We start from the raw sequence: 25,384 nt of genomic DNA, 5'->3' as shown, positions 1-25,384 counted from the left end.
TCTGTTCATGCAACAAAAAACACACCCATCAATAAACACAATTGCAAGGTACACGCCACACATGCCCTATTAACTAACCTTTGTGTGAATTAGTGCACAGTGTCTGTCAATTTGTGATCAGAAAACCAAATATAGAGCCTAGAAAATCAAGGTGAAGCATGACTACAAGTGAGTTCACATAACATCCATGTAGGAAATACTCTCCAGTAGCATGTGCTCGCCAAATAAACATGTGGTCCCCTCAAATGAAATCTGCACCCATCAAGCCAACACTATGGTATTTGTGCCCCACTGCTCCTGCAAAAATTGAATTATGCGCCACCTCACCTGGAAAATGTAATCTGCAAAATTCCTAGCCATCAATATGAGATGTGCAGCCCTTTGCACTAGTAAACATTGATGTGTCCTCCTAGGTGATTTCTTGCACCAAACCTCTCCAGGATTGGTGGATTTGCTCCACACCACAAAAATGAAAATTGTGGCTAGCGTGCCACAATATGGGATTGGCACGCCATCACACCTGCACAAATGGGATTTGTGCCCAGTGTGCTAACTTGAATTCGAACATAAACCCAACTAGTAGCAGCAGAAACCTGCACTTGGGTGATAACACGACACATACATACGTAATGACTGCAAAACTCAACAACCTGTTGATTCATACAACAATTCACATGAATCTAATTCTTCCTCATACAACAATGATGGATAGTGATATGTGTGCACTGTCACAGTCGGAAAACAAGAACCTATTCCTGATGCAGATTGCAACTTTAAATCAATAAACTAAAATAAACATGCAAATTAATACATTATATTTGCAAAGCTGCCTGAAGTCATTGTAATGCTGGGACTGTAGTCTCTAAATCTCTGTAAGACAATGTGCTCAGGTAGCCAGTGGCTCCTGCACAGAAGCTTGCATTCCAGCATGGGAAAACTGGCCATCCCATTGCCAGGGGCGTTGCTAGGGGTGGGCTAAGGGCGCTATAGCCCCCGATCTTTTGGTTGTAGCCCCAGATAGAATCTCAGGAGCTACAGCCAAAAGACTAGCTAGCCCCCAGTCCCAACAGTACCGACAACAGTTTAGCCCCGGGTCTTTTCCAGACGTAGCAACTCCCCTGCCCATTGCCAAACTGGATCCACAATACCAGGCGGGAATTCACACGTATCTACCCACATGGCAGAACACATGAATAGGATATCCCAGAATAAGCTCATCTGCTTTGGTTTCCTGAGAGACAAGTTCCCTGTGACATCATCAATATTTACATATGGAGCTCCAAATTGGGCAGCTGGTTAAGGTTGCTTTCTCACATGTGAAGCAAGACATATCTTTTAATTCGTCTTCTTTCTTTAGTTGCAGTGAGGTGAATTCCACTGTTTCTATTGCATGCGGGTCAGAACGTTCCGGAGTCCATATTTGGTCTGGCGGCGCATGCGTACATCTTCCTGCTGCATTTTAGCCCAGCTGTTATCGGAAAACCAACACCAGCAGTTCCACTTTAAGCGATAGATGCCAAATCTCCACAGAAACCCGGCACAAGTGAGGGAGTTGGAAACAAAAGCAACTACCTATGCTGAAACTTTGAAAGAGATTTTCTGATGTAAATCACTTAGGTGAACTTTCATTTCACGTTATTTCATTTCAACTTTATTATCAATTAATCATAATATTGAAGAAACAAGAATAAGATACATGAAGAAAATGAAAATCAACACATTTGTAGAGATAAAAAAAATGAAGAATAAAGTGTTGATAGCTGAATGTCAACAGTTTAAAAAAAACAAGTAAATGCCTCGCAAAAAAAAAAAAAAAACAGGTGTAATCAATGTTATCTGCAAACTAGCGTCATATCCGACACTTAGACCCACTCACACGCATTCAAGGAATTAACATTATTGTGCAAAACCTAACTCTAATGTGCAAACATATGCAATGAAATGTGCAAAAATAGCAGTTTGGATCCAGTTCAACCATGGTGGGCTGTGCTGAATGTCATCCCTGACCCCAGATTTCCCAAATGGGGCCCTATTATTCAACTAAGCACACGTTCAACAATTTCCGTGGCTGTGGCTAAATCTACTTAATAAATGTTCAATCTATGAATTTTATTCAGGCTGCCAACTCGAGTTTCGGCTATGTGTTCGATTGTAAACCATCGACCAAGCCTTCTTCTGGGCAAAGCACATCTAACAATGACAGGCTCTAAAATAAATAAAACACATAGAGCCTCATCACGAGTTGGGCGGTAACGCCGGCGCTATTAGTGCTGTTGCTAATAGCCATACCGTCAAACCCCCGGCGCTATTAGCGCCGGATCACGGGTTTGGCGGAGGGTTATTGCCCATTCCCCATTGGGCCCATTCAGGAATTCCTCATTCCCCATTGGGCCCAATGGGGAAATTTGCGCTATTACCACTGGCGGATTTCCAGCCGGCAGTAATTGCACCGAAAATCGTCAATTTTGCTGTGGATTTTCCCCCAGCTCAGAGCTGGGGGGAAATCTGCCAAAGCCATGATCTGGCGGACCCTTAAATGCAGCGGTAATAGCGCTACCGTCGCATTTAAGGGTTACCGCCAGACTCGTGATGAGGCCCATAATGAGTACCCATTGTCGAGTTTATCATGGGCTGTGATATCTTGGTCATATCTAACCAAATGTAGTGCTGACATTCCTTTGAATTCTCTTCAGGTGTGAGGGGAGAACATCATTTACATCCAAAACTGCAGCCACCGCATGGGCAGGTAAGGTTACACTCAAGCCCTTATCCTGTGCCAAAACAAAGAACACACCTAATGGTACCTGCTAACTTGGGGCACTGCTCTCTGTGCTGTCTGCAGGGTGCAGAAGGTCCTATGTTGCATGTTGGTATTTGACGGTAATTGCGATTATTATTTTATCAGCCGTGTGCGAGGTGTTGTGGTCCACTGCTTAGTAGTGGTTAGCGCGAGAGCACCTTCACACACTCGTCCCGTTATTGAATGATGGAAACACGCATGCGTTTGGTTTCATGTACATCCATATTCCGGGAGACCTTTAAACCTAGTGTAAAAAGGTGGAGAAATCCAAAGTTGTAGGAATTGGGCTGAATTTCTATGGAATTGTGATCCAGCAAAAAGAGCCTCTTCTAATTCCGTTTCCAGGGAAAGTAAAAGCCCATGACAAAGGTCTCGGGAGGATAGCTCAGGGGCAACGTGCTCGCCTTGGAAGCAAAACGACGCACTTAGAAACCTTTGAGTATTAAGCGCTTTATAAATAACCTATCATATCAAAGCTTCCATGCAACAATGCACCAGCAGGTATAGAAATGGGCAGCGGCCCTAGACGTGGGTGCTTGGAGAGCACTAAAAAAGCTGTTCACAGTGATCTGCAAAGCTCTGCTCCAGTTCATCTACATTTTGCTTTTCATTTTGTATTCAAACACTTAAAGGAAACTGGGTGGCACAGCGGACTTGCTTGTTCTCGGCTCTGTCAAATGTCCCAGATCATGTCAGATGGAAAGCGATTCGCTTTACATGGCTGCACACACAGTAGTGAGCAGGGGCGCCTCCAAGGGGTGGCCAGGGGGGGCCATGGCCACCCTTATAAAAATGCTGGCCCCCCCATCGGCCACCCCATGAAAAATCAAAAAAATACACTTTTTTTTCTTCCCCTCTGAACTGTGTATGGACAATAATCACATGTGCAGTTCAGTGTGAGCAAATTTTTTTGTTTGTTGCCGCAGCTCACCACCCGTGATGGACTGGATCAAGCCACGTATGATGGTGGCCCTACCCCCATTGATCGCACAATGAACACAGCCTGAGTGCACGCATTTCTGTTTTGGCTTGCACTTGCAGGCTTTGTTCACTTCCAGGCACTGAAAAAGAGACCTGGGCTGCGGCGCTGAGGGATCGAGTGGTTGTCCTAGGCAAGCACTTCAGAGTTGAGGTATGTGGCACCAGGGGTGGTGCCAGGCATGGGCGTGGGAGGGCTAAAGTCCCCCCCCTTCTGCAGCTGCCTATTTGGCATGCACAGGCCTGCTCGCTTGACCTCAAGCCGGCGCTCTCCACACCGCTTTATTTTCTCCTCACAAAACTGATTGTGGGGGAGGGAGGAGGCGTTAAAATGTAACAAGCCCATTATTATTAAATAGAACAATTGTGGAGGTGAGACGCCCCTGGAAGAAGAGAGTACCTGCTGGCTGCGAGATGCATGCTGGCCACCTTAGCAGGATAATCGGTGTCTCTTTCAGTGAGGCCATTCTCCTTGTACCCATCATGAAGAGTACACCCTTTGTCAAAAACGTGTTGCTGCGGTGCCTGCCAATTGAAAGATCAGCTCTTTAAATTGTATCTGGCCTACGTGGCCAGACCATGTCGTATGCGAACCCTGCCACGTCGTCATTTGCCAATCGGCAAAGAGCAGTGCTGCCATCATTGCTGCCTATCCAAAAACAGGGCCCCTCCTGTCACAGCCGTCCCCTGGACTACAGGCCCATGTTCGGTGACCTTTACATTCTACCCCCCAAATACCTTTGCCCTTCTACCTGCCCATTCCACAGGTGGGAGGCATTTCACTGCCCTACTCTCCACACAAGACACGTGATTGCTGCCCACCTTCACCCCACCCTTGACCGAGGCCAGCACTGCACTGCCCTGATCTCCCTACACAATTCTGCTCTCCTCACACATGCAATTTCTTTATACTTACACCTCCTTACGCAATCCCGACCGTTCTGTCACCACCCAGAACAAATGAGCTCCTAGGCCTGTTGTGCACAGCTAGATTTGGTCCCTCTATGTAGGACTTCTAGAAACATTTAAATTAAATAACTATCAACTTTCCCACTAACAGATGTGACTCCCCTCATTCTTGTGTGCACTTCAGAATGCTGCATTAAAATAGAAACGAGCACCCCTCTCTAATGCTTCAGAGGATGACAGTGTCCATATTACTTGCCAATATGCTTCAATACACCAAGTCCTTCCCTTCCTTGACATAGTCCTTACAACTTGCGGCACTTTCACCTCTCGAGACACCTTATGTAAGCAAATAGCTTTCAAATAATACTTTAGTTTAATTCAAATGCGGACTCCAAATAGCACTCCTCCCACTCCCAGAATGCTCTCTTTGGCTAGAAAGCTCCTAAGCATGTGCACAGGCTGGCAGCATTACTTGGCAGGGTAGCAGGAGGATTGAGAGTGACAAGAAAGAGTAGGATTTGGAGTAACGCGAATCCCCTGTGGACACTATAGCACCTTCCTCGCCCCAGTTGTAGATATGTGAGGCTATAGCAAGCACCATTAAACACACACACTGGAAATGCTGCAACACATTTGCTGAAGACCAGATCCTTAATGAGCAATGCTTTCTGAGCTAAAATGAAGTCCAACAAAGTCTACAACATGAAATGTGTAATGCTTAATGAATGTTAAGGGACACATGCTTACATTGTGGTCCTGCAGATTTTGGGCACTGATACACACCTCCTTTCTGCCCATAAAGCTGCAATGCCACCCGAGTAATGAAATTGGATCACATTAAGTAGTAGAACTTTCTGGTGTCCTTAGTCCAACACAATCATTTGCTTTGCCCATCTGCCTTTGATAGTAGTTGCATGTTTCCAGCTCCATTTCCCTGGAACAAAAGCTACTAACAGTGTACCAACAGAGCGAAAAGGAGCAACCCTGTGTAAATAGATGGCCCTCCCTAGGTACAACATATGAGGCAGCCCATCAGGGCAGTTTTACAGACTGAAAGTAGGGAGAATATGCTTCAGTGATATATGAAAGGGCATTTACTTATGAACAAACCCAGAGTATAAGTCATTTCAGATGAGACTCAGAGGAAAGAAGTGCCCCCCAATTTCCCTAAAAAGTGAGTTGAAGTAATAGCCACTAAATAAATAGTGCCATAAATGACAAAGGCTGCAGGTGCACCTTTTGCAGAAGGGTCTAGTCGGGAGACTCACACTCTAAGTGCATGGCATGTTTTACTGCCATTTTTGGGCAATGGAAAGCCTACTTGAGTGTTTGTATGTGATGGTGGGGTTGGAGTGGGGATGGGTGGGGGAGAATACTACAGTGGGGCTGGCCTGGCAGGGTTTTACTGTGGCATGGAATGTTGTACTCGCATTAAGGTCAAAGGCAACATGAGTGTTCTTACATTGGGAGCGCATGCTTCCTTATCTTGACTTGGGTCTTTATTATTTTACTGGTGTTTAAGGTCAAAGGCTACATACATATTGTTACATGGGGGAATACAACATGATGTGTGCAACATAAATGTTATATGGGGGATTTGTGTGATGATATGCTATTTATATAGCGCTTTCACCAAAGCGATTTTCAGAGAACATATTTACATCAAATGTATCACCCAGCCGAAGTTTGCACTCATTTAATGAGCTTTATTTATTTATTGCATTTATTGACATTGCGCAAACCCATACGTATCACGGCGGTTGTACAACTTGGTGAGCAGGGAAAACAGTACAGTACAGAGTAAGAGAGGTAACAAGTTGCAAAAGCAACATAATAGTACGAGGTCCATATAGGAGGGTAGAGATCACAGAGATCACATTGAAGTATGAAAGACAGAGTTGGCCTTGCCTGGATTTGAACCTGCGAATCACACTCGGATTACAAAAGCATGCGCTCAGCCCGGTGAGCTATTTTACCGGCTTGCCAGCAAGAGCATTTTTTCTTTCTGTGGCATTGCAGTGTATTACTGGTGTTAAGGCCAAAGGCAACATACGTATTCTAACATTGGGGTGGGGGCATTCGTGCTGCCTGCAAGGCTATATGTTTTTTTACTGTGGCATGACATTTTTTATTGCCGTTAGGGAGCAAATACAACATGATGAGTGTTATTATATGTGGAATGGGGGATTTTTGTAGCCAGCAAGGATATATTTTCTTAATGTGGCATGGCTCTTTTTTCACTGGCATTAAGGCAAAGCCAACAGGAGTATGTTCTTACATGGGGATTCTGGCGCGGATTGGGAGAGCTAGCATAAACATGCTTTGTTATAGTATCGTTACTGGCATTATGGACAAAGCAAACATGATTATTGTCATATATGGAAATATTGGCATATATAGGTGCACCAGAAAGGACATGTGTGAGCACAATCAATATGAAAATGCTTTTTTACACTTGCAGAGTACTGGCATATAGCGGACAAAGGCATTATGAAAATGTGTTTGAAAATGCTCCGGTGCATTGTTGGTGGCTTGGAATCTAACATACTTTTCATGTCTTACCCTACAAAATCGATTGTAAACTGGGTGGTTTTTACCTAATTTATCACAAATTGTACTGTAAAATGCACTATATTTTAACACATTATTTAAAACCTTTTCTCAAGGGGACAAACCCCCTTTGATTGGTTCGCCCTCCCTCAATACTCTGTCACTCCTATGTATTTGGCTGGGGGCAGAACAAGTGCCCTTCCTTCTGCAGGCTCTTCTTAATGTGGGCCCTACTACATTAGCTCCAGGCCCCACTTGTTACAGAATAACGGCTACGCCTCTGGTGAGTTGGGGTGAAAGATGGATCTAATGGGCCAAAGGAAGGCGTGATATCTACTCAGCCTACTGGGCTTGCAAAGCGGATGTTAGGACGAGGGTGGTTCAGTAGCCCAATAGGTTTAATGTCCGGGCTCACTAACAGTTTTCAAAACTGCCATCCAGCCCCGCCAAAATGTTGAGGCTGGATCCGCCCCTGTTTGGCACCCTGTTTGCCACCCCAAGATTTCCTGTGGCCTCATCAGGCCACCCCTATGAAAATTTTCTGGAGGCGCCACTGGTAGTGAGTAGGCCATTTGGAGTGGCCTTGGTCTGCGGCCCGGCTCTGAGGGGCTGTAAAGGTTGGCTGATTAGAAATGGGAGGGGTCTATAAAGATGCGTGCTATGTAAAGCAATCATAACAAGGAGACGATTAAGCCAGCCATTTTCTCCCACTGTGTTTCTTTACGGCTAGAGCAAAAAGTTGTAAAACAGTAACGAAAATGTTCTAGGCTCACACTGCCTTGCAATCTTGCATTCTTCAGTTCAGGATGTGGGAAATAAATCTACAATCATACTCGTTTGCCTCAACAAGTCACTATGCTGATTCAAATACAATAATCATAGTTTCTGTTCTCACATTGCATTTCATGCCTGGTTCCTCCTGCTTCTTAGTGCTGTAATAACAGGTGTTATTATTACCCCAATCAGTGGTACCCAGTGTATCAACCTCTGGAGGATGAAAGGCTGAACTGGGCCTGCCAAGGGATTTGAAATTGAGAAGGGCAAGCTGGTCACATATGAGAGGAGATCACCTTACACAAGTGCTATCCACCCAGTCGGTCTATGTCAGGTTTGTTTTATTATGTGATGTGCATTTTTTAATGTTCTTCCTACAATGGAGTTTAATATTAGTCCTATGTTTATACCTATTACAAGCCTTAATTTTGCCTGCCAAGACTCCACCTTAAGCCCCACCCCTCAACCCAGCACCCATCGTTCAGGTGAATTCCCGCCCCCACAGGAGGTGGGTTACCAGAGTAAATTTTCCAATTTCCAGCACTGACCAGGACCTCAGCAAAAACATTCCATAATCACAGTGCTGCTACACCTATCCTGGAAAAGACTTTCAAAGGTCTGAAACCAATACTGCAACGAAGAGACTGGACAGCGGAGGCATGACTTCTGCCGCAGAGGGAATCTCTAAGGTGGTCTTGCTTCACCACAGCTTAAGCTTCTGAATGCTGCACCTGACTCTCCTAACAGTCTATCACAGCACCCATCCACTAGCCTGATCGCCATGGGTCGCTAGCAGGGTCTTAGCTGCCCCTACCTACCTTTTGTACTGGCTAAAATGCACACACGTATTCTAAAATCCTCCTTTCAATTCTCATACCGAGGACTTTGTTCCTCCAAGGGCATTCACACACACCGCTTGAGGCCATACCATTGGCAATAGGTGCTATACAAATGGCATATAACATAACATTTATTTATGTTTTAAAGTTGAACCATGGACTAAGATTCCTCTTCGTCCATTCTTGTTGTAACTTCCAAAAACATGCAAACAAATTAATGTCAAGTGTGGAGCTAATTGTATTTAGAATTATGATATTGCTCATTACGTCATTCCAAAGATGTATGAATATTAGTACCATTTTGATGATATTTGGTCATACAATTTCATTATTTATCCCAAAATATCTATTCTTTATATTCCAGAATTTGCTTTTGTTCATAAAATGCCATCTTGCATTGTCATCCGTTGTAGCAACATACCAAGATTTACTACATATTTTTCCAAAAGATATTCCACTGATGAGACAATGGCTTCTCTGCTGCGGCCGGTGGAAGGTCCTCCTGCAGAGCATCCACTCCTCTGGCAGGGGGCTGCCAAGCATGTCTTGCCTGTCCCTAGACTCAATGGTTTGCCAACAATGCTCGATGAAGCATGGGTTGATTGTGTGGCAACTCTGCTTCCGAACAGGATACTCCCACCAAGTTCTGAGTTATCACATGCAACCCACACTTCAGCAGACACTTTCAATAGGCTCATATGGGCAAATGAATACAGAAACAGCCAAAGGATGACATGCATGTAGCTGTCCAGACTGGTATATATGTCCTGCAATGTAGAGACATGTTTATCTTAGGGTGAGAAGTGTGACCAATAAAACTGCAGACCCCAATTTCCATTATTTTCTCAAAAGGTTTTCTTTCTGAATCACAAGACATGTTTAAAATTTAAAATTCTGGGCACACTTATGTTCGCATAATGCTCTTTGCTTTTATGCAAATCACCAGGATTGGGTTCCATAAATATATACTTTATTGTGTGGCCTGGCCTGGGACCAAGAACCTCGGCCCCACACACTCCTCCCCCACGGCCCCATCCCTCCAAGGATCAGATGGTTCCCCCAATACATTTTTCCCATTTCCAGCACTGCTTAGCACTGAACTCTTCCAAGTAGGCTTCTTGTGACCCCAGATGTTTTCTTGTAGCCTTCAGCAGGTCTTGTCATTCTGGCAGGTTTCTGATACTGCCAAGAGTGTGAGGATGGGCACCTCCAATAGTAGTAGTAAAGACATTATAAACAAGTAAGTGGGCGATTAGAATAAGGTATGCACAGCAGAGAACATGTGCCCGGTTGAAGGGCAGAAATAACTAAATTGTGAAATGCCAATTGTGACTGCCTGCTCACCGAATGTGTCAATAAAACCCTTCAATAATGCATTAATTGAAGGTCCCTATTGACTCATTCGGTGAGCACAGAGTGCCCAGGGAGTCGCACTGGGCATTTCACGACGAGGTTTCTTATCCTGGCAAGGATTCATTTACCAAAGCCACTGCTGTTAGACAGTTCTACTAGTGGAATAGGTGGCTGGCCATCTTAACAAATGGTAATCTCCCATCTTGTGCATTTTTAGGGTGATCCGCTTCTTTTTGTCTTTCCTTCCTAGTCCCCTACCAAGCAGCGTGGGTATATTTCGAGATGTGTTGCCACTGTTACAAACGAAGAGGCTCCTCCTGATGTACAACTCTGCAAACAATAGGAAAGAAAAGAATCGTGTTTACTGGTTACTGGATCAGGTTGTAACAAGGAAGCTGACAACCGGGGCTGCACACTTTTAAATTACCCCACAAGGCGGAGGGGAGGAAAAAGGTCAAACCTTATGATACAAACCGTGACCCTGGTGATGTCATGGGAAGGGACATAATAGGTAGTGACATCACAGTTAGTGGCATCACAGGCACATGCATGTGGGCAACACACTATTTAGGCCTTGAATTCTGATGACTTTGCTTTCCACTAAACTTAAGTGTTAGGTGAAAGGGTATATATTAATCATAATCACTGCCATTACTCAGCGAAACCTTCGACTACATCATTATTTGTGATGGTCTGCGTCATTACAGAAGGTGACCGACTAACCATTTACAAATACATCTTGGTTATGCCACCACTAGGGGCAGTGCAGTCAGACAGAACTGTGAAATAACGCAGATGGGGCTCTTCCCTCAAGTATGATGCAGGGCACCAGATAAATTGTAGGTAAAATGTATTGTCCAGTTGTACACTTACCCAAGGGTAATGTAGGAAGTAACACTGGAAGACACATTGGCCCATCCACTCAGCTCAGCTCACTCTCTCTAACCGTCCTCTAGTATCCCCACACTCAAAGCACAGCATTCCACACTTTGAAAGTTCCACAGGCACCAGCACATTACTACACTTCTCCCCCTGTTAGTCATACCATAAACCAAAAGGGGAACCACATACGCAGCAACACAGTGCCCAACAAATGGAAGGAAAATGCTGAACAGTGCAGACACCAACCAAAATAACACCCTTGATCACTGCAGAGTACTCAGGGACACAAAATGCACCATGAAGTACCCAGAACACACTTGGTGCCAAAACACATCAATAACTGCAAAAATAGCATCAAAACATATGGATGCAGCAGGATTAACCCTGAGCTACAGATGTGAAAATTGCATGCGCCCCAAAGACAACTGAGAAACCATACCCACAAACCCTAACTGGCAGAAAATAAATAAAGCAGAAAGTGTTATGGCAAGGATGAGTGATGTACACCAACACCCAGCCTAACCCACCTACTACGATGGATAAACACGCAGATAACAAATCACCAATTGCGAGGAAAATATTGCACGCCTCCACAGAACACAACACCTTCGCAAACACTGCAAAGGTAAACAATCCATACCGTGCGATGGACGCAGGGGTTGAAACTTGCCTAAAAGTGGGAATGCACCAGCACATCAATAGCTGCAAGGACAGCATCAAAGCACCCCTTCCACAAGGCTTAACACCACACAGCCCACCAGAGGTCAAGTCCTAAAAATAAAAGTGGGGGGACTCATCAAAAAACACAATGGGATGTGACGTTGCCAGAAATTAGCATATCAAGGTATAATATGCACATTTCGTTAAATTGAATTTGCATAACTACCCAAATTGCACAGGATGAATGTCATTTGCCTTTCATAAAATCAACCCACACACACAAAACCAAGAGAGGATATTTTACTCTAATAGTGTTTTTGGAAAAGGTGTGCATGTTTTAAATTACAAGAACCAATACACATTTTTTCCCTGGAACATGGACTACCAAAATTAGACATTTCAACTTTAGTTGTTCATTTTTTTCCATCGAGTTGTATAGTATAGTGGTGAAGTGTCCACCTGGCACACCTGACAACTACAGTTTGATTCCCGAGTTTGGCTTTAATGCATAAATTCGAGGAAGAGTTCAATGTTTCTCCCTTTTTAGCTAGGGGGGACTGAGTCCACCCTCTGAAAAAAGTGGGGGGACTCTGTGTTCCCTCGACTTTAGCCCTGCACCTCACAGACCGTAAACAACAGCCATAACTCTGACTCTAACCAAAAGCTAATAATACCTGCTGTAACCAACATCTTAAAACCACACCCACCAATGTAACCAACAGTCAAAACACTGAACTCAACCCAACAACTGTAACCAACAGCCTAACATACCACACACCACACGCATGACTGCAACCAACAGTCTAAACTAACTGTAACCAACAGCCTAAAATCACCACACCCTAAAATCACCACACACGACCTCCCCGACTGTAACCAGCAGTAGACTCTGCCCGTAACCAACATCCTAAAGCCACACACACAACCCCCCAACAGTAATTGACAGCCATCACTAGCTGAAACCTACAGCTTAACATCACACACAACCTCTCTGACTGTAACCAACAGTCACACTCTAAACCCTAACTCACCTCCACGACTGTACCAACAGTCACACTCACCACACTCAACATGCACGACTGTAACCAAGTCTAAACTAACTTTAACCACAGCCTAAAATCACCACACCCTAACATCACCAAAAACGGCTAGGTTATGTCTCCTCTGCACTGGAACACAAGCAACCCCAGACTTATTTCCGCTTTGTTGGAGCTAAAAAGTGACAGACACTTTTCTTTGGTGCCTTATTGTCCAAATCCGACCTTGAACTTTTCTGCATGAACAAATCACATTTGCACATGTGCTATCCAATTAGCACTGGGGCGAATACATTTGCCGTGCATTTGGACTGCCTCTAGTACGATTGCACCTTCACAAACTACGTAATTCTGCATTTGAAGTACGTAGCAGTAGACATAATTTGCATTGCCCATTTAAACTAAATTCTTAGCGACAGTTAAACGCAGGTCTGATGATTACTCAATGTATTGGTTCTCAATTGTTAACATTTTGAGGACAACACGCTGGGGTTTGTAGTGGAGCATGGAGAATAGTTTGCCTGTGGGGCAGAAGGGCTGGGTTGGAGCAAGGAGGGAGGTTTGGTGCTTGGGCAGAATGGATCGGCTGGAGCAGGGAGGGTGGTCTGATGCTTGGGCAGAAGGTCTGAGCTGGAGATGGGACAGAGGTTTGGCACTGGGGGAGAAAGGCTGGGCTGGAGCAAGGAGGGAGTTTGGCCAAGTCCAAAAAAAAGTGGGGGGCTCATTAACATACGCAAGGGAGTGTGATGTCACCAGCAATTCGCATATCAAGGTGAAATATGCACATTTCATTAAGTTGGCTTTGCATAACTATACAAATTGCACAGGATGAATGGCATTTGCCTTTCATAAAATCAACACACACACAAAAACAAGACAGGATATTTTCTTCTAATAGTGTTTTGGAAACGTTAAAAGGTGCCCATGTTTTAAACTCCAAGAATCAATACCAATGTTTTTCATGTAATATGCAGTCCTGAAATGTGACATTTCACTATTAGTTGTTTGCTCATTTTCATCAGCCTATCTGGTGCAGTGTTGTAGGCCCCAGCCTCCAAACCTGGCGACCGCAAGTCGAGTCCTGAGTTCGGTGAAAATTCATGAGTTCAAAAAAGACAACGTGTCTTGTTTTTTACACACAGCCTCTAAAATGTCTGCCCTCTGAAATTTGAAAAAAGTGGGTGGACGCCGCCCACCCGTGTGCCCCCTCGACTTGAGTCCTGATTTTGGCACTGAGGCAAAAGGGTTGGTCTTGGGCACGGAGGGAAGTTTGCCACAGAAACAGACTGCAAGGATGTAGTTTTGGTGCTTGTGCAGAAGGGCTGCGTAGAACAGCGAGGGAGTTTTGGCACTGTTGCAGGAGGGGCGAGCAGGAGCTCGGAGTAGGGTTTGGCACTCTAGCAGAAGGGATGGGCTGAAGAAGGGAGGGAGTATGGTAATTGGGCAGAGGGGCTGGGGTAGGGAGGGAGGTTTAGCGCTGGGGAAGAAGGGCTGGATTGGGGCATGGAGGGAGGTTTAGCCCTGGGGCAGAAGGGTTGGGCTGGAGCAAGAAGGAGGTTTGAGGCTGGAGCAGAAAGGCTCACCTGGAGCAGGGAGGGAGGTTTGGCCCTGTGGCAGAAGGCTGCTCTGGAGCAGGGAGGGGGGTTTGGCCTTGGGGCAGAAGGCTGGGCTGGAGCAAGGAGGGAGGTTTGGCCCTGGGTCAGAAGGCTGGGCTGGAGCAAGAAGGGCTGGGCTGGAGCAGGGAGGGAGGTTTGGCCCTGGGTCAGAAGGCTGGCCAGGAGCAGGGAGAGATGTTTGGCCCTGGGGCAGAAGGTTTGGCTGGAGCAGGGAGGGAGGTTTGGGGCTTGAGTAGAAGGGCTGTGCTAGAGCAAGGAGGGAGGTTTGACCCTGGGTCAGAAGGCTGGGCTGGAGCAGGGAGGGAGGTTTGGCTCTTGAGCAGAAGGCTGGCCTGGAGCAGGGAGGGAGGTTTGGCCCTGGGGCAGAAGGTTGGGGTGGAGCAGGGAGGGAGGTTTGGCCCTGCGGCAGAAGGCTGCTGTGGAGCAGGGAGGGGGGTTTGGCCTTGGGTCAGAAGGCTGGGCTGGAGCAAGGAAGGAGGTTTGGCCCTGGGGCAGAAGGCTGGGCTGGAGCAAAGAGGGAGGTTTAGTGCTTGAGCAGAAGGCTGGGCTGGAGCAAGGAGGGAGGTTTGGCGCTTGAGCAGAAGGGCTGGGCTGGAGCAGGGAGGGAGGTTTGGCCCTGGGGTAGAAGGTTTGGCTGGAGCAGGGAGGGAGGTTTGGGGTTTGAGTAGGAGGGCTGTGCTAGAGCAAGGAGGGAGGTTTGACCCTGGGTCAGAAGGCTGGGCTGGAGCAGGGAGGGAGGTTTGGCCCTGGGGCAGAAGGTTGGGGTGGAGCAGGGAGGGAGATTTGGCCCTGGGTCAGAAGGCTGGCCTGGAGCAGCGAGGGAGGTTTGGCCTTGGGGCAGAAGGGTGGGCTGGAGCAAGGAGGGAGGTTTGGCCCTAGGCAGAAGGTTGGGCTGGAGCAAGGAGGGAGGTTTGGCACTTGAGCAGAAATGCTGGGCTGTAGCAAGGAGGGAGGTTTGGCGCTTGACCAGAAGGCTGGCCTGGAGCAGGGAGGAAGGTTTGGCCCTGGGTCAGAAGGCTGGCCTGGAGCATGGAGCGAGCGAGGTTTGGCCCTGGGGTAGAAGGTTGGGGTGGAGCAGGGAGGGAGGTTTGGCGCTTGAGTAGAAGGGCTGGGCTGGAGCAAGGAGGGAGGTTTGGCGCTTGAGCAGAAGGCTGGCCTGGAGCAGGGAGAGTGGTTTGGTGCTTGAGTAGAAGGGCTGGCCTGGAGCAAGGAGGGAGGTTTGGCGCTTGAGCAGAAGGCTGGGCTGGAGCAAGGAGAGAGGTTTGGCGCTTGAGCAGAAGGGCTGGGCTGGAGCAGGGAGGGAGGTTTGGCCCTGGGTCAGAAGGCGGTCCAGGAGCAGGGAGAGAGGTTTGGCCCTGGGGTAGAAGGTTTGGCTGGAGCAGGGAGGGAGGTTTGGGGTTTGAGTAGAAGGGCTGTGCTAGAGCAAGGAGGGAGGTTTGACCCTGGGTCAGAAGGCTGGACTGGAGCAGGGAGGGAGGTTTGGCTCTTGAGCAGAAGGCTGGCCTGGAGCAGGGAGGGAGGTTTGGCCCTGGGGCAGAAGGTTGGGGTGGAGCAGGGAGGGAGATTTGGCCCTGGGTCAGAAGGCTGGCCTGGAGCAGCGAGGGAGGTTTGGCCTTGGGGCAGAAGGGTGGGCTGGAGCAAGGAGGGAGGTTTGGCCCTAGGCAGACGGTTGGGCTGGAGCAAGGAGGGAGGTTTGGCACTTGAGCAGAAATGCTGGGCTGGAGCAAAGAGGGAGGTTTGGCGCTTGACCAGAAGGCTGGCCTGGAGCAGGGAGGAAGGTTTGGCCCTGGGGTAGAAGGTTGGGGTGGAGCAGGGAGGAAGGTTTGGCGCTTGAGTAGAAGGGCTGGGCTGGAGCAAGGAGGGAGGTTTGGCGCTTGAGCAGAAGGCTGGCCTGGAGCAGGGAGGGTGGTTTGGCCCTGGGTCAGATGGCTGACCTGGAGCAGGGAGGGAGGTTTGTCCCTGGGGCAGAATGTTGGGGTGGAGCAGGGAGGGAGGTTTGGCACTTGAGCAGAAGGCTGGCCTGGAGCAGGGAGGGTGGTTTGGCCCTGGGTCAGAAGGCTGACCTGGAGCAGGGAGGGAGGTTTGTCCCTGGGGCAGAATGTTGGGGTGGAGCAGAGAGGGGGGTTTGGCACTTGAGTAGAAGGGCTGGGCAGGAGCAAGAAGGGAGGTTTGGCGCTTGAGTAGAAGGGCTGGGCTGGAGCAAGGAGGGAGGTTTGGTGCTTGAGCAGCTGAGCTGGAGCAGAGAGGAGCATTAGAATAGATTTGTTTCTGAGAACCAGATTAGGACCGATTGTGCATATATATAATGGTCACTGAAAAATAAAATAAGAGAAGTACATACATCTTGACTCTTCCCGAAACCCAGCCCCCGGAAGTGCCAGCCTTAATTATGTACTCAGCAGCAGTTAATCCCAGCCGATTCAGCTCTTTATCCTCTGGGGGCCGACCCCTATTTTCACGATGCTTGCACGCGTGATGAAGCCATGTGCAGTTCTAGATTAAACATGAAACTATTATTTTCACTGTTGTTATTGTTATTTTTATTATTATGCGCATAGCTGCCAATTTATCCCATGTAGGCACTACACAGTGTGGACTTCTTAGCTAACATCACTTTTCATGTTGGAACTTGCATGGCCGCCTTTCCCTTCATTAGTATTACAGCTGCACCTCGTCCCCACCTTTCAATGTTTAATGTATCAGAGATTTCCACTTTATTATTAACAAAGAAAACAAAGAAAAAACATGTATTTTCTTTGAAAAATAAAGCGCAGCGTAAAAAAAATCGCAATCTGACCAGTGTTGTGCATAGGTATCAGTAGTTTCCCAAGTCAGAAACGGAAAGACGTTGAGTGTAGCCCTCTGCATGTGCGCAGTGCTCCCGAAGCTCAGTTTGAGCTGAGCCCAGGGTGATCACTCTTGCCTCTCCTACTGGATGGATCCCTGCGCGGGCCAGATGGCTGCACTGGTGCCGGGGTCAGGGAGTGGCTGAACTCTCTCCCTTCCTTCGTGACCCCAGACTAGAAGGCAGATGGGCCTACCTGCCCGAGGGACTCTGGCGATCAGGCTCTGATGGAGGGTGGCGGCTATCGGCTTCCATTTCTGCCTCTCCATCCATCCAAGCAGAAGATAGGTCACTAAGAGGTGGCATTGTTTGGCTCCTCGCTGGAATGTAAACATCCTACATATGACCTTAAAAAAAGCTACAGCATAATATCATGTGCGCGGAGTTTAGACAGACAGGGACAACATGTCCATATGTCCATCATTTTCATTCAGTGTCAATTTGTTTTTGCGACCAAAGTTATGTTTCAATTTGTTTGTTTGATATTTATGCTTTTAAACAAAAAATGTCTAGCAATAGGTAACGAGCAAAAAAGAAAGACATTGGGCCTCATTACAAGTTAACCGGTCCGGATTTAACGGTGACGGTGAAACCGCACCGGCACCGTTTCCGGACCGGCTAACTATGAGTTCTGCGGCCGGTGGTGTTACGTTCCCTAGGTCTGACCTGGCGGGCGTAACGCCACCGGCCGCAGACAGACATGGAAACACTGGCACCATTACCGCATGGGGCCAGTGTTTCCGCTGCCCCCATTCCCGTGGAGTCTTATGGGACTTTACGGGAATGGGGAGTAACGGAATGCCGGCTCCGGAATAACCGGACCACTGGGGCTGTAATGCCCCGGCAATTCCAGAGCTGTTAATTCATTCCAAGTTCGGCGGCAACCTGCCGGATTTTTCGGCTTAGTTACCGCTGGACTTGTAATGAGAGTCATTGTTTATTATATTGTGAAAAAGGTCAAATATATTATTACAACGCATATAAATGGAAGGAATCTGAAGCGCTACACAAATGAAGAAGTGAGAGAAGGAGAAGGAGAAGATGAAGAGGAACAAGAAGAAGAAGAGGGGGGAGAAGAAGAAGAGGAAGGAGAAGAAGAAGTGGAATGAGAAGAAAAACAAGAACAAGAAGAAGAGGAGGAAGGAGAAGAAGAAGGAGAGAAAGAAGAAGAGGAAGAAGAAGAAGAAGAAGAAGAAGAAGAAGAAGAAGAAGAAGAAGAAGAAGAAGAAGAAGAAGGAGAAGAAGAAGAAGAAGAAGAAGAAGAAGAAGAAGAAGAAGAAGAAGAAGGAGAAGAAGAAGAAGTGGAATGAGAAGAAAAACAAGAACAAGAAGAAGAGGAGGAAGGAGAAGAAGAAGGAGAGAAAGAAGAAGAGGAAGAAGAAGAAGAAGGAGAAGAAGAAGAAGAAGAAGAAGAAGAAGAAGGAGAAGAAGAAGAAGAAGAAGAAGAAGAAGAAGAAGAAGAAGAAGAAGAAGAAGAAGAAGAAGAAGAAGAAGAAGAATATCAACTTTCAAGTTTGGGGATCTTATTGTAAAATATCTTTAGCAAATCTCAAGGTGCCCAGACCAGCAGTGATGGGCATATAGTGTAGTAATGTGCCCACCCCATCACCAGCACTGGCGCAGGCATTAGGTTGATTACTGGGCCAACTATAAAAAACGAAAGTTGATGAGGCGATGCCAATGAACTTGAGGAACCCCATACAGAGTGACAGCATGGAATAGATTCTCGAATGTACAGTATAATTGTCATGTGATTTAGGATTTATGCTTCGGGTTCCCCTGACGGCTGTGGTAGTGGTCTTCCTTCCATATCCCCATCAGGACTGAGTTAATTCTCGGATGTGTGTTGAGGAGGTGGCCATTCTCCAATGCTGTGCTTATTGAACATCCCGCCTTTTCTTTGTACCTGACTCCGGGCTCATTTTGTTATGCCTGGCTCCTGGTGCAAGACTCCGGATTCATTTCTTTGGACAAGCCTTCACTCTTGGCGTCAGGGTTCTCTACTTTTCTGGCTTTGGAAGTGGTGGCCACCAATGTTGACACTGAACCGGGCAGAACTGCAGCAGCTGACAACCTGCTGCCAATCAGAGGCAGACAGGAGCACGCGACCCCATTGGGTCTAGGAAACACAATCATTCACTACCACTTAGCTGTCAACAGGCCAACATAAGTAAAGTGCTGGTGGCCCAAATCTTTGTTTTTGCAACAAAAGACTGGGAACCGATCCACAAAGCGTTTTCAAGATGAAAAAACTACTTATGCATGAAAAAAGGTATGACCAACGCCGGCAGCAGTTACACTGACCCATGAACAGCTGCACACCTGATTCCGAATAGGGCAGAGGAGTGCTCTGGGATCGGGTACCTTGGTGGAAAATCAGCCGAGTCATGCAGCATGGTGAACTTCTGCTGTGTAAATGTGGTGTAACCCACCTGGCATTGGGTGCTCCGGACCAAGGGGGGTGCTCCGGACCTTATTGGGTGTCAGTCGGCGTGTGACTGACAATTCAAAAGGATATATCTGACATGGTATTTCCCAACAAGAAAATCAATCTCCTGCTTCTTAACTTCCACATAACAACGGTTCATGAAGCGAGCGTAGGTTGAGGAGTCTGAAAGTGGAAATGAGGGAGTTGAGTAAATTAAATTTGTGATGGAAAAAAATTGCAATGTTTGAGACACAGCGTTTTGGCACTTTTCATGTTGAAATTTTACCTTTGTCTGTGAATTTTCTGTGGACAATCCACAAGCGTTTCTCAGGTGTAAGTGCTCTTATTGAGCTGGAGAGAATGTGCACTTGATTCAACGCCAGGCATGGGTAGCGTCTGGAATCACTTGGCAATTGGTTTTCAGACCCGAGTTAGGCCGCATGCGCACACAACATACGAGAGTCGCACCTTAAGCCGAAATTCGGTTTCATAGTGAATCGACTGCTAGGTTTTATAAAAAGGTGATATTGATGAAGTCTATGGCATACATATTAGTAAATGGGCTAAATCTGTTGAAATCAAAGCAAAGGGACTAGTTTTGTTGGTAAAGTATTTTGCATTGAGTATAGGCTCCCTTTGCTACACACTTGAAGGTTTGCTGCTGACCCCTACACATATAGTCTGAGTCGCTACAAATGTACAGTTAGAGGTGGAAAGTTGGCCAAAGACATACATGCTCCATAAATGCTAGTTAAGTCACGATATTTTAAAGATAATATTCTCCAGGCTGTTTCTATCCTTGATATCTCCAAAACTGATCTATCTGGGGTATTGAAAAACCCAGTCATTAGTTGACTCTAAATACAATCAATAGGAGAGATATTCTTCAGCGAACTTGACTCTAATGCCTGCAATGTACTACTCTTCAACATCAGATTCCGGCAATCAATATCATAACTGAAAAGGTTAACAGGCAATTAGAATCCTATTTGATTACTAATTTGTGTTCTAGGCTTATTTTCTTATTGATTTGGCTGTATGATGCACATGTCCCCTTTCCTCCACTTCAAGGTAGTGTGTGCCTGATTTGCAGATACCAATAGATGCTGTGAGTCAGCCGGGTTCTTCTCTACTTCCTGCCAGTGCAGGGTGCTGCAGCTCAGCCTTTTTTGCTATCAGGCTGCAGTGGCAGTGATGCGCTTCCACCAGACAGACCATCAGCACTTCTAAATGTCCCTGTAGGACCCCCTGTCACTGCTGACTGTGGCAAGCTACCACCTCAGAGCCACAGGGCTCTGTAGTTACCACCTCAGAAACGCCCTGGACAAGTTATTGGAACAGTAGGGTGAATGCTGACTTTGCCCATCCATTAGTTGAATGATGGATTCTCATCGAGATGTGTGGGCTATTTGCCATGCAGTAGCGGTCCTGAGGCAAATGGCCTGCTGGAGCTCATCTAAGTTCTTCCACCCCATGCCTACCAATACGACGTTGTCCCGAAAGTTAGAAGTGATGAACATATTTTCAACAGTTATACCTTGTAAATAAAATAATCTAAAATGTTTCTAGGAGTATTCAACAAAAATTGTTAGATTTTGTATTTAAAAATTATGTAAAAAATACACTGGAGCGTTTTGTTGGAAAAAAGTTCTACATGTTCATTCACAAAGCAGCTAATCACAAAAAAGGAACAGCACACTTACTTTCTGACTACACTGCTCCATAATCACCACTAAGCAGACTAAAGATACAGACCAAGACAAGAACAAAAACAGTATACATCTCCCACTACCTATCCACCTGCAATCCTATAACGGAAAACAAACAACCCAGTAGTAAGAACCCAATGAATCCTAGAATGACCCCTAACAGATGACCAAACCGCAAACCAGAACACAGAGAACCCAGCAACGTCAAAGACATTTTCAGAAAAACCGCAACATAAATCAGAGCTAAGCCAGAATCCCTAACCATCCACGCCCCTTACCTAACCAGAGACTGGAAAAAAGGACCCATGGACAACCAAACACTGACTACTACGAACCAGAGCAAAGAAACCCATAAAACAGCTTAACTGAACTCCTCAATGAAGGGATAGGGGCCCCAACTACATAACCAGCAAATAACAGCTTCACCCGAGAGAGAACAAATAATCTGACAGGCACCACCCCTACCGATATGAGAAGTGATACACAACAAAGAACAAGGAAAATGCACACTCTACACTACACTATATTGAATGTAACATCCACGGCTAATCACAAAATGGACATTTAGGACCACCTAAGCCAAGACAGCACTGACACACTCTTCCTCACAGAAACATGGCTTTCAGACAATTACAAGACAATCACCCACAAAGCCATACCAGACAACTTCAAACTAATACATTCTAACAGAGAAAACCGAAGAGGTGGAGGACTTGAAATAGTGCACAAAAAACACATCTGCTCCACACCACTCCCCTCAACTGACCTAGAAGATTGCAAACCACTCCTAATCAAGAACAAGCTCAATGACCAATCCAGGCTACTGTTCCCCCTGAGCTAGAGACCACCATCCTTCAACCCCAACTTTGCGGCAAATCTCAAGGATGCCATTGACAACCTCTTCACTTATCATGACAACATAATTGTTCTGGGGCACTTCAACATCTCGTTCTAAAGAGAAAACAAAACTACAGCAAACTCCCTCAGCACCCTACTGGAAACCATCCACATCAAACAAATAGTAAACGGCCCCACTACAGTGCTGGCAACACCTTAGATGCAATCTTCTGCAGAGATGGACTCTTGTCCACCGCTCCACTGATGCCAATCATATGGAGGGATCACCATATGATCCCATTCATGTTAAAATCCCAAACTGCATGATGCCAATAAATTTAAAACTCCCTGCGACAAACAAAAGATAGTGGAAGAGTCTTAACCTGGAAACGTTAACAGAGCTACTGGAATCAACCAAACCAAACACTTCCCAGCTAAATAGAAACAACTCCGGACTCAGTGGAAGAGAAACCTAACACCTGGCTCACAAACGCTTCAGAACAATTAGCACCTGCAAAACTATTCAACCCCAACCCCAAAATAAATTGTAGCAAGATGGTTCACAGAAGAACCGAGGGAGCTCAAAAAACCTAACCACAAAATGGAAAAACAATGGAGAAATCCTTATAACCAATCAGACAAAAACAAATACTGACGGTAAATCAGAATTTACAAATCAGCAGTCCTGAAAACAAAAAATCCATATTACACTTAAAGGATCCAATCAGAAACAAATACATAAAAAGACTTATTCAAAATCATCAAGGAAATGAAAAACCCAATCTCATGCAGCAAATGTGTTGTACCATATAAATCCCTACATAACAACATCAAAATCCATCTATGAAAAAAATAGAAGCAATACAACAGAACATCGATGCAAGCCACCCTACCAAAAACACACCCCCAGAACCGCCAGAAACCAGCGAGCCACCAACTATCAAGACACCTGATCGTTTTGAACCTATAAGCAAAGAAACTTTCAACAAACTAATAAAAGATACCAACCTCTTCGGATCCCCCAGTGATCCATGCTCACCTGGCATCTTCAAAAACTCCTCAACCATAGAACGCCAACCTCATACTTTCAACTTCTAATGAACCTATCTCTAAAAACGGGAATAGTTCCTTAAACTTTCAAATCATCATACATCAATCACCTCCTAAAAACAAAACAGGAAATGCAGAAGCCCCTAAAAACTACATACCTATATCGTACCTACCTTGCCCAGTGAAAATCTGTGAGAACCACATCTACAAAGTACTTCTCAACCATGTAGAAAGAAGCATAATACTCAACCACTCCCAAGTCAGCTTCAGACCCCAGAGAGGAACTGAATCAGAAATGTTCTCCATATGGGATGACCAAAAATAAACACAGACAACTTGTCCCACTTGGCCCTGATACTATTCGGCATAACAGCCACCTTCAACACAATCAGACACACACCACTAATATAGAAACTGGAGCAATGCAGCATTAAAACTCTGCACTAAAATCACTGAAATCTTTCCTCAGCAACCGAACAGAAAGAACACACCATGTTCATTTAACACGAAAAACATCACCGGTGCCATACTACAAGGATCAAGCCTCTCCCTGCTCCTCTTCACCATCTACATGTACCCCCTACTGAAATTCATTCAAACCCATGGACTGACCGCCTACAACTACGTAGATGATGCCCAACTCATGTTCAAGACAACCTCCGCCCAAGACTCAAACACCATCAACAAATGTCTCACGTCCATATACACCTGGATGACAAACAACAATCTCAAACTAAATCCAACCAAACAGAAATAATTATCTCCCCACCAGAAGACAATGTAACATAGACATACCTGAGCTGGCACTGTGCATGGGAACCCAAACAGAGACATTGTCAGTGATAATAAACATGGGAATCCTCATGGACAGCAGGCTTTCTCTAGAACCTCAAGTCAATTGCAAAAAAATACTTCTACCTCCTGTGTCTCTTTAGAGGGATACTCCCTTACCTCACCTTCCCACACAGAACCCTTGCAATCATCTCCTTGATACTATCAAGACTAGACTATGCAAACAGCCTCTACCTTTGAATGCCAGAACACCTCACAAAAGACGATAATGCATCCAAAATACCGCAACAAGACTACTCCTGAGACTAAATAGAAGAGACCACATCACACCAGCCCTGAGAAGTCTACACTGGCTATGAGTAAAACATGCACTAACTTTAAATCCCTCTGCATGTCCCACAAATCACTATACAGACAAGGAGACACATTTCAAGAAGCTAAAATCAACCGCTATCAACCATGAAGAAACGTAAGATCGAGCAACGATGTCCAAATAGAAATGAAATACTATGAGAAAAGGACATTTGGAGGAACCACGTTGTTCTAGTTGATAGCCAAACTATGGAATTTGGTACCAAAGGAAATAAGAACAACAGAAGACCACCTAACTTTATGAAAATTACTGAAAATCTAGCTATGCAACTCACAGAGACCAGCATAACTACATGCACCCACACAGACCATACTCAGGGACCAAAGCAAACATGGGACAATACATATTGAAGAACCAACAATGAAGCAACCACACACCCAGAGTCAAACAGAAACCAACCACCCACCCCTCATCTTGTCCACACCCACATACCTCCACTATAGATGTCCAAAAGGGCCAGTAAAACTATAAACACAAACCACACAAACCTCACACCCACCCCTAACCATACTGCAAGACCAAACAGTTGCAAACAACAAACAACCCAGACTGTGGACGCACCCATCCAGACACAACAAACCCAGTGCACACAACTAAGCACACCCAGAAATCTGACATGGGCAGATGCCAGTTTCTCCTGATTCTGCAAGCATCAACAGAAGAGCACAACTTCTATCCTATCCCTCCTCCCTCACTAACCAACCCCACCCACTTTTCTTACAGAGCCACGTGAGAACCTGGAAACCATGCAAATGGCAGCGGTGCGCGGTATAAATCATCATATGCTATTGCTTCCACATATCTGTCCAAAGAGACACATTTTCAATTCTTTTTGATGACAAGCCAATTGGAAAGATTTGCTTTTAGGTTTTTAGGGGATTGGCTCCAATAATGAGAGTGGGATCACCGGCCTTAGAGAAGTCAAATGTAGCTCCCACTGCTTGGGTCCCCA

At 45.9% G+C, this 25,384-nt stretch overlaps 1 long non-coding RNA gene across 1 annotated transcript in view; it reads right to left on the bottom strand.

Moving 5' to 3' along the window:
- Window positions 1-7,801: 7,801 nt before the first annotated feature.
- Window positions 7,802-25,384, bottom strand: part of LOC138452588 (uncharacterized) — a 235,666-nt gene continuing 218,083 nt past the window's right edge. The window contains exon 3 of the long non-coding RNA XR_011260239.1: window positions 7,802-10,533. This is a non-coding gene — a long non-coding RNA (uncharacterized lncRNA). The remainder of the gene's footprint in view (window positions 10,534-25,384) is intronic.

The sequence above is a fragment of the Ambystoma mexicanum genome, chromosome 4p (assembly GCF_040938575.1).
Source record: "Ambystoma mexicanum isolate Mex_15411 chromosome 4p, UKY_AmexF1_1, whole genome shotgun sequence".
NCBI lineage: Eukaryota > Metazoa > Chordata > Amphibia > Caudata > Ambystomatidae > Ambystoma > Ambystoma mexicanum.
This window is presented reverse-complemented; position numbering and strand designations above follow the sequence as displayed.